At 35.1% G+C, this 8,502-nt stretch overlaps 1 pseudogene across 1 annotated transcript; it reads right to left on the reverse strand.

Annotated features, from left to right (window-relative positions):
- Positions 1-4,518: 4,518 nt before the first annotated feature.
- On the reverse strand, positions 4,519-6,857 carry LOC105823555 (annotated as a pseudogene). The gene is made up of 2 exons (XR_001138149.1): positions 6,840-6,857; positions 4,519-4,996 (listed from the first exon to the last, which is right to left on the reverse strand). The product of XR_001138149.1 is annotated as an ATP synthase-coupling factor 6, mitochondrial-like (transcript).
- Between the last annotated feature and the right edge of the window lie 1,645 nt (positions 6,858-8,502).

Below are 8,502 nucleotides of genomic sequence, written 5' to 3' on the forward strand. Positions count from 1 at the left end.
AAGAATGCAATAACTGAACAGAAGTATTCAATAGCAGACTTGATCAAGCACAAGAAAGAATCATGAGTACAAAGATAGGACATTTGAAATTATTTAGTCAGGGGAGCAAAAAGAAAAAAGAATGAAAAATAATGGAGAAGGCCAATGGAAGTTGTCAGACACCATCAAACAAACTAACCCTTACATAATAGGACCTGTTTCAGAAGGAGAAGAGAGAAAAAGGCCTAGAAAGCGTATTTAAAGAACTAATGGCTAAAAATTTTCCACTTACGGGGAAAAATGACAACATTCAGGTACAGGAAGCTCAGCAATTGTCAGTCAAATTCAACCCAAAGAGAAGTTCACGAAGGCACATAATAATCAAATTGTCAAAAAGTAGACAAGGAAAGAATACTGAAAGCAGCAAGAGATAAGAAACATAGCACATTCAAGGCTTTCAGCAGATTTCTCAGCAGAAACCCTGCAGACCAGAAGAGAGTGGGATGCTATATTGAAAATGGCAAAGGGGAAAAAAAAAAACTACCAAGCAAGAATACTTCATCTGGAAAAAGCTGTCCTTCAGAAGTGGGGAGAAATGAAAACTTTCCCAGACAAACAAAAGCTGGTTCATCACCACTAGGCCTTCTTTACAGGAATTGCTAAAGACGGTTCTCTGAGCTGAAAGAAAAGACTGCTAAGTGATAGCAAAAAACATATAAAAGTAAAAAACTCAGTGGTATAAGTAATACATAGTCACACTCATAACTCTCTAGTACTATAAGAGTGGTGTGTAACACATTTTTTTCCTACCATGAGTGTTAAAAGATAAAACTATTAAAAACAACTACAACTACAATAAAGTTTTAAGGGATGCGAACTACAAAAAAATGTAAATTTTGACATCCAAATCATAAAAGGGGGAAAGAGAGTGTAAATGTGGATTTTTTGTATGCAATTAAAGTTATTATCAGCTTAAAGTAGCCTGTTATAAAGATAAGCTGTTTTATGTAAGCCTCATGGTAAGCACAGAGCAAAAACCTACAGTACTTGCACAAAATATGAAAAGAGAAGATTCGATACATACTACACAGAAAACCATCAAACCATAAAGGAACACAGCAAGAGAGTAAGAAACAAAGAACGTACAAAACTATCAGAAAACAAATTAGAAAATAACAGTAGCAAATCCATACTATCAATTACCTTGAATCCAAATGGATTAAATTCTCCAATAAAAATTTATACTACAATGGAATGTATTAAAAAAAGATTCAACCATATGCTACCTACAAGAAACTCACTTTACTGCACACACAGGCTGAAAGTGAAGGGATGGAAAAAGATATTCTATGCAAATGGAAACCAAAAAAAGCAAAGGTAGCTATATTTATATGGACAAAATAGACTTTAAATCAAAAACTATAAAAATAAAGAAGTCATTACATAATGATAAAGGGTTTAATTCATCAAGAAGAAATAACAATTGTAGATATACATGGACCCAATATTGGAGCATCTAAATATAAAAAGCAATTATTAAATGAACTGAAGGGAAGAATAGACTTTAATGCTATTATAGCAGAGGACCTCAATACCCCACTTTCAACAATGAACATCATTGCTCATATAGACATTGATCATCTAGAGAGTAAGTCAATAAGGAAACATTGGACTTGAATAACACTGATTACACTGCAGCCTCAAACTCCTGGGCTCTAGGCAATCCTCCTGCCTCAGCCTCCCAAGGTGTTAGGATTACAGGTGTGAGCCCCTATGCCAAATAATAGTAATAATGATATTAATAATAATTTTTTAAATATCAAAATCATTTCCAAGTACTTATAGAATTAAGGTCAAATTCCTTGAATGACATGTGTATTTAAACAGTCTGATTCATGCTACCTTATGAACTGCATTTTCTACAATTTACCACATAAGCTCTAATTTCAAACCATACCAAATTATTGCTGTGAGGACACTATTATGGATCCCTAGTGACCCTTTTGATGTCAGATAATTAATCAAGAAAGGAGATAAAAGGATATGTGACCATTTGTGGGAATATGCTGAATTTAGTCTAGGAAAAATTTAGGTTGACTTCTTTGAGTACCATACAAATATGAAGTCTGTAATTAAATAATTTGTCCTGAATTTAAGCATATTATTATAGACTGAAGACATAGATTTGGAAATTTTCCTTTGTAGACAATAATTAAAATTATGAAAGAGCATGAGATAACTCAGGAAAGGTATTTTCGATGACAAAAGAAGAGAATCATGGCTACGTGTAGGAAATGGATCAGGAAATACTGTACATTCCACATATACAATGGAATACTGTATATACTGTATATATAGTATTTCATTGTGTATACTCAGAGAGAACCTTCAGAGAACCAAGTCAAGAATGGAGACTGCTTCAGTGAAAATAAATGATAAAATATTGTGAAATATAATAAAGATCAGATGGGCTAAGCACTGCAAGAGAGTATTAGATTATCAGTTAAGAGGTGATTAGCGCCCCTTCACAACGGTTTTTGTGTTGAAAATTTACAGACTTGCCTGGGTGTGTAAATGTAAAATAAGATAACAGTGAGAACTGGTATTCATAGATTTTTTTTTTTTTTGGAACAAAATGCTTTATTTTTGGCTTGATTTTACATGAAAGTTTACTTGCCTATAAAATTATATGAATTATTAAAGAAGATAAAGTAAAATTGAATTTAAAACTAAAGAAAAGATATTACTACATTAGCTAAATGTCAAAGAAGTATGATAAATTTAATTACAATATGCTTTTTACATTAATATATTACCTCTGGAGATTTCTAATGCATTTTACAGTGAGTCCCACAAGAAAAATTAGCAATAAATGAAAGCTAAAAGAATACAATTACACACATATCTGATATATGGAAATAGAAACAAAAAACACTCAATGAGGTCTATCAGATACAGAAGTGTATAGTGCCTGCTGGAGCAGATGGCCAAATTGATGAGAATTTCAGACAGTTTACAGCCAGACATTAGGTCCAAAGTCAGTTCATTGGAAAAATATCGATACACCAACCTGAGAAAACTCAACAAAGAAGAAAAGAATGTATCAAATTCTAAGCATTGATTCATTTGATTCAGAGAGAAACATTTTGGTGAAAACTTGAGATTTCAAATTTTTATTTCCGAAAATAACCTGAAAAATCAGACAAACCATAAAGATTAAGATAAGTTAAATATTTAGGTTTAGTATAAACTAAATCGTCTCTACTTTCTATTTATAAATTGGAATTAATTGTTTGCTTAAAAAATACAGTACCACAGAAATTTTATGCCCAAATTGTTGGATAACAAAGATGACCTTTCTTATTGTATATTAATTAATGAAATGGTTAACAGTTGGCATATGGCATATGGCACTTCTTTCACACCACTGTGAGCCATGAATTTTAGATTTTTTTTTTTTTTTAAGTTCATTGGTAGGAGAAAGAGTAATAATAATATGGTAGCTATGAGGGTGCACAGGATTTCTCTTTTAAAAAAAAATCTATTTTTTTAATACTTTTATTTATCTGTTTGCTTTTTTTTAAGATTGTGGAGGAACTACTAGTAATTTGAGTCTAAGTTAAAAAAAGAACCTCTGAAAATGGAGAATTTAGAAATGAAATGGGCTAATAGGTGCTTGGGGTTCTTAAAAGAGGTTAGGACAGGATCAGCAAAGAAGAGCATGAGAACAGACTGGGGAAAAGAGAGAGAATCCGTCTTTTTTCAAATCAAAGAAAAGGGAAAGAGGCCAGGCACGGCATGGCGGCTCACACCTGTAATCCCAGCACTCTGGGAGGCCGAGGTGGGGGAATCACTTGAGATCAGGAGTTTGAGACCAGCTTGAGCAAGAGTGAGAATCCTGTCTCTACTAAAAATAGAAACAATCAGCCAGGCCTGGTGGTGCGTGCCTGTAGTCCCAGGTACTCAGGAGGCTGAGGCAGGAGGATCTCTTGAACCCAGGAGTTCTAGATTGCTGTGAGCTAGGCTGATGCCACAGCACTCTAGCCTGGGCAACACAGCAAGACTCTGTCTCAAAAAAAAAAAAAAAGAAAGAAACAGGAAAGAGAGATGGTCATCTATTGTTAATTACTATTAATATGTTATTGCCTTTCAACTTTTATATCAGAATAATTTCTCCTGTAACTGCCACGGTCAATCAATAAATTAATCAAGTTTTATCAGTGTGTTTTTCTGTATCTCCTCTATATACTGCTTCATTCTTCCACACCAGTGTACTAGAACAAACTCATGAATTTTAAAGTAGGTCTCTGAAAGAAGAGCTTTTTACAATCCATTGCAATTCTCTCTGTTAAAAGTTTGAGTGCATGCACCTAAATTAACTTCTTCTAAGAAAAATTAGGTGGATAAATTGGAAGCTCAAGACCACAGACTTTTACCTTCCAAACCAGGATGGACGTGAATTCCACCAAAGCATTGGAAAATATATATATATTTTTTACCAAATAATTTATTTGAAATCCAAATTAAAAAAACATTTCACAGTTGTGAAATATATGTTTATTCTAAAACTTCTGGTTAGTTGTACAACTAATCCATGACAAATGACCAGATTAATTTTACTTTATTTCTTTAGGCCTGGGGTTTTCCAATGATTTCAAATTTGGGCTCTTCAAATATGAAGTTAGGGAACGTATTCATATCTGATTTACCATACATTTGCTTAAGCTTAAAATGCTCCCTCTCCAGCTCTTGCTGGTATTCTGGGCCAGTATCGACAGGTCCCCCAGTTGCCTGTCGCTAAGATCTGTATTCTCTGCTCTTGTCCACGAAGAGTTTCTGTGTAGGATCAAGTTCCTTATTAAATGCCCCTGCTGTTAACACCAACGTTCCTCCACAAATGGACTGAGACTGCTGCTTGAATGACAGAAGAGAACCTGAAGATACTCTGAAGAATCACGGTGATTCTGTTGCTTGTATTCAGTCCACAGCTGCCAAAGCCACTGCTGCTGCCACCATTCTACTTCTGGCCCTTGAGTCTTGGAAAGTAATAATGTACTATCAGAGCAGTTTTTTCCTAGAACAAGGAGAATCTATAGAATGCTTATAATAACTATATACTAGTAATGGAATATGACAATCCCTTATAGAGGAAGGGTATAATAGATGCACCCCACATAGAAAAATAAAATTAAATATGGCAGATAAAAGTTCTTTAAAGAACACTTTATTGAGATATGATTCCATGTAAAAAGCTGTACATTTTAAATGCATACAACTTGATGAGTTTGAGAATAAGTATATACCCAGGAAACCATCACCACCCTCAAGGCTATAGATATATTGATCATGTCCCAAAGTTTTCTCCTGCATCCTTTATTATCATTATCATTATATTTGTTTGTGCATGATGCTAACACTTAACACAAGATCTATTCTCTTAGCAAATTTTAAGTATGTGATGCAATATTGTTTCAGGCACTATGCTATATAACAGATCTGCATTTCCACGTTCATTGCAGCAGTATTAATAGTAGTCAAGATATGGAAATAACCCAAATGTCCATTAGAAGATGAATGATAAAGAAAATGTGATATGTGTGTATGTATGTATATATACACAATGAAATATTATTCAGCTTTGAATAAAAAGAGGGAAATCCTACCACTTGCAACGACGTGGGCGGGCAGGAAAGACATTATGCTAAGTGAAATAAGCCAGACACTGAAAGACAAATACTGTATGATCTCACTCATATGGGGAATCCAAAAATGCTGATCTCATGGAAGCAGAGGGAAAATGATGTCTTCCAGGCTAGGGGGAAGAGGAAATGGGAAAGCAATAGTCAAAATATAGAAAGTTTCAGTTGTGCAAAATAAGTTTTGGATATCTGCAATACAGCAAATAAAATTTCTTAAATTTATATTGACTGTCCTATAACAATCATAGTGAACACTCAGCTGTTATCATTATAATAGATAAATACACAATAATATCATGTGAATCAGTGAATGTTGTAAAAAGAGGTTTGTATGTAATTGTTACGATGGATAACAAAATATATTTCAGATAAAACTGTAGATCTAAGTAATTATCAAAAATTTTAAATTTTATTTTGTCATGAAATGAAGTAAAAGAACAATTTCTTTTATCAGCTCAGCATTACATAAACAAACTGTAATGATTTATTGTCTTTAGCTCCTTAGATGTGACTGACCGTTCATACATTTCATTGCAGAAACTTTAATGTGTTTGATTATAGGGTTCGAGTTCAGACTTTACTCAGGCTGTTACATAATGCTTATACTACCTTCCTAAAATCTAAAAAACTTCTGAATTCCAAACTCCTTTGCTGTTTGTATGAGTTATTTATTGCTGTTACAAACCACTCCCAAATCCTGTGTCTTGTAAAGACATTTATTTATGGGCTCACAATGGTGAGTCAGCAATTTGGGTTAGGCTCAGCTGGGCAGTTTTGCTGCTTGCATCTGGGCTTACTCATGTGACTCAGTCACATGGGGACTGGAGTGAGGTTGGATCGTCTAGGATGGCCTCATGTCTGCTGGTTGTCTGGCTATCATCTGGTTCTCCACCAATGCTTCTTCAACAAACTAGCTGGAGCTTGTTTGCATAGTGTCTGTATACTAAGAGAGCAAAAACAGAAACTATAAGGCCTCTTGACGTCTGGGTTTGGAAGTTATCCAAAGTTATTCAAGTTATTCATTTTCACCACATGTTATTAATGAAAGTAAATCACAAATCATCACAGTTGAAGAAGCAGAGAAATAGTGTTCTCTCTCATGGGTCTAGCTACAAAGAATTTGTGGCCACTTTGCATCTACCATAGCGATGTTTCTCATACAGGATTTTGGATCCACATTGTCAGAGGAGGGTCGAAACTATCAAGGAAAATGTTCCTGTTGCTAATGGAGTATCTAATTCTGGAAACCAGTTTTGATTCTCTTTATAGAATTAGTGATAGAAGATAAGAATAAAAACCCAAAAGTAAGGTATCCAATTATTTATTTAAAACTAGGGAGAATATTATTACAAATCCCTGGCAAATGCTAAAAGAATGGAGGTGAAAGTCAACAGAAATGATGATGATATAGAACTGTGTGAATAGGGCATTCTATGGAGGCAGCTTGCATCTTGCTGAATCTGCCCTGTGATTTATAAGCTGTAAGTGAATGAGGATGCCCAGGAGCTACCTACCAGGGAAAACAGTGTGTCAGGGAAAAGAGAGCTGTCAGTTAAGGCAAAGAGATATAAATAGAGAGTGTGTGAAGAGAATGAGGATTATATTTGTCTATTTTTAAAAATGGAACAAGAGGACACAATAGAAAAAGATCAAATGGAAAAGGTGAGCCTAGGGGATTCTAGGTTCAGATCTTTGAAAGAAGCCATTTGTGCTTGAATATTTGATATGACCATTTGTATTGAAAATTTGAAAAAAATCTGTTTTTGCTGATAGAATGGCACATCTTCTGTCTGCTGATTATGATTCAGGAAAAGAACATAAAGACTTGGGAAACAATTTTTGTTTGGATAATAAAGGGCAGGCAAATATTGTACGCGTTCCTTGAGTGAATCAACTCAATGAACTGGAACTTAGAACTAAGAACACATAAAAGGAAAGATAAATATTAATCTACCTTTGTACAAAGACAGTTTGCATTGAATGTTGAGTGCTTGTCATTTAGGTCATCTTAGGGCAAGAAAACACTGAAGCTAGAAAAAGATGTAAGTTTAAGAGGAAAGGAGGAGATAGCTGCCATTTAAAGATAGACGAAGAAAGTTATACTTCACCCCTGCCTCTGGGTATACAGGGGCCTTGGAAATTCAATCAGAGCCATATAAGTCTTAGGCTAAACCAATTACCTGGGGGTGCCCTTTCAGTGTCCTCTTTCCTTTCACCTCCCATGTACTTCACCAGTAAAAAATATTGTTTCTCACAGAGAAGACTGGAGAGCCCTGAGAAAGTTTCCCCCATGGTACAGGTAGGGAGGGGAATAGCAGGTACTGGAAGAATAGTACAAAACTCCATTAGAACCCTTTATCTCCTGCTTTCATGTTGGAAAAAAAGCCTTAATCTGTCAGAGTTGTTGGTGGAAACAAAAATGTCAGTCTTAGAGTACAGATGAAAACTATTTGCAGCTGGGAGAAGATAATAGAAAAACTCTGTCTATGAAGATGAGCAAAGTTAAATAGCAGGCCCAGAACCGCAGCAGGAGGAGAGTCAACAGCACTTACACAGGCCACACTCTTGACCAGCGAGTGCCTGCCTAACATGGAGTCTTACTCAGATCGTCACACATGATCCCCTCAACCCACCTCACTGGGCTAACACGGGTCAAGTAACAGGAACTATGAAATACTTCTGGCAGAGCTACATGAGATGTAATTTCTGAATTATGTCACAAAGGGAACGTCTAAAGCTGAATAAGGAGACGATATTAAGAATGATTCTCTGATAAATCAGCCCCACTAGAGGAATTTGAAGTCTGTAGTTCACTGAGTATAAC

The sequence above is a fragment of the Propithecus coquereli genome, unplaced genomic scaffold, assembly GCF_000956105.1.
Source record: "Propithecus coquereli isolate 6110/MARCELLA unplaced genomic scaffold, Pcoq_1.0 Scaffold68, whole genome shotgun sequence".
In the NCBI taxonomy this organism is placed as follows: domain Eukaryota; kingdom Metazoa; phylum Chordata; class Mammalia; order Primates; family Indriidae; genus Propithecus; species Propithecus coquereli.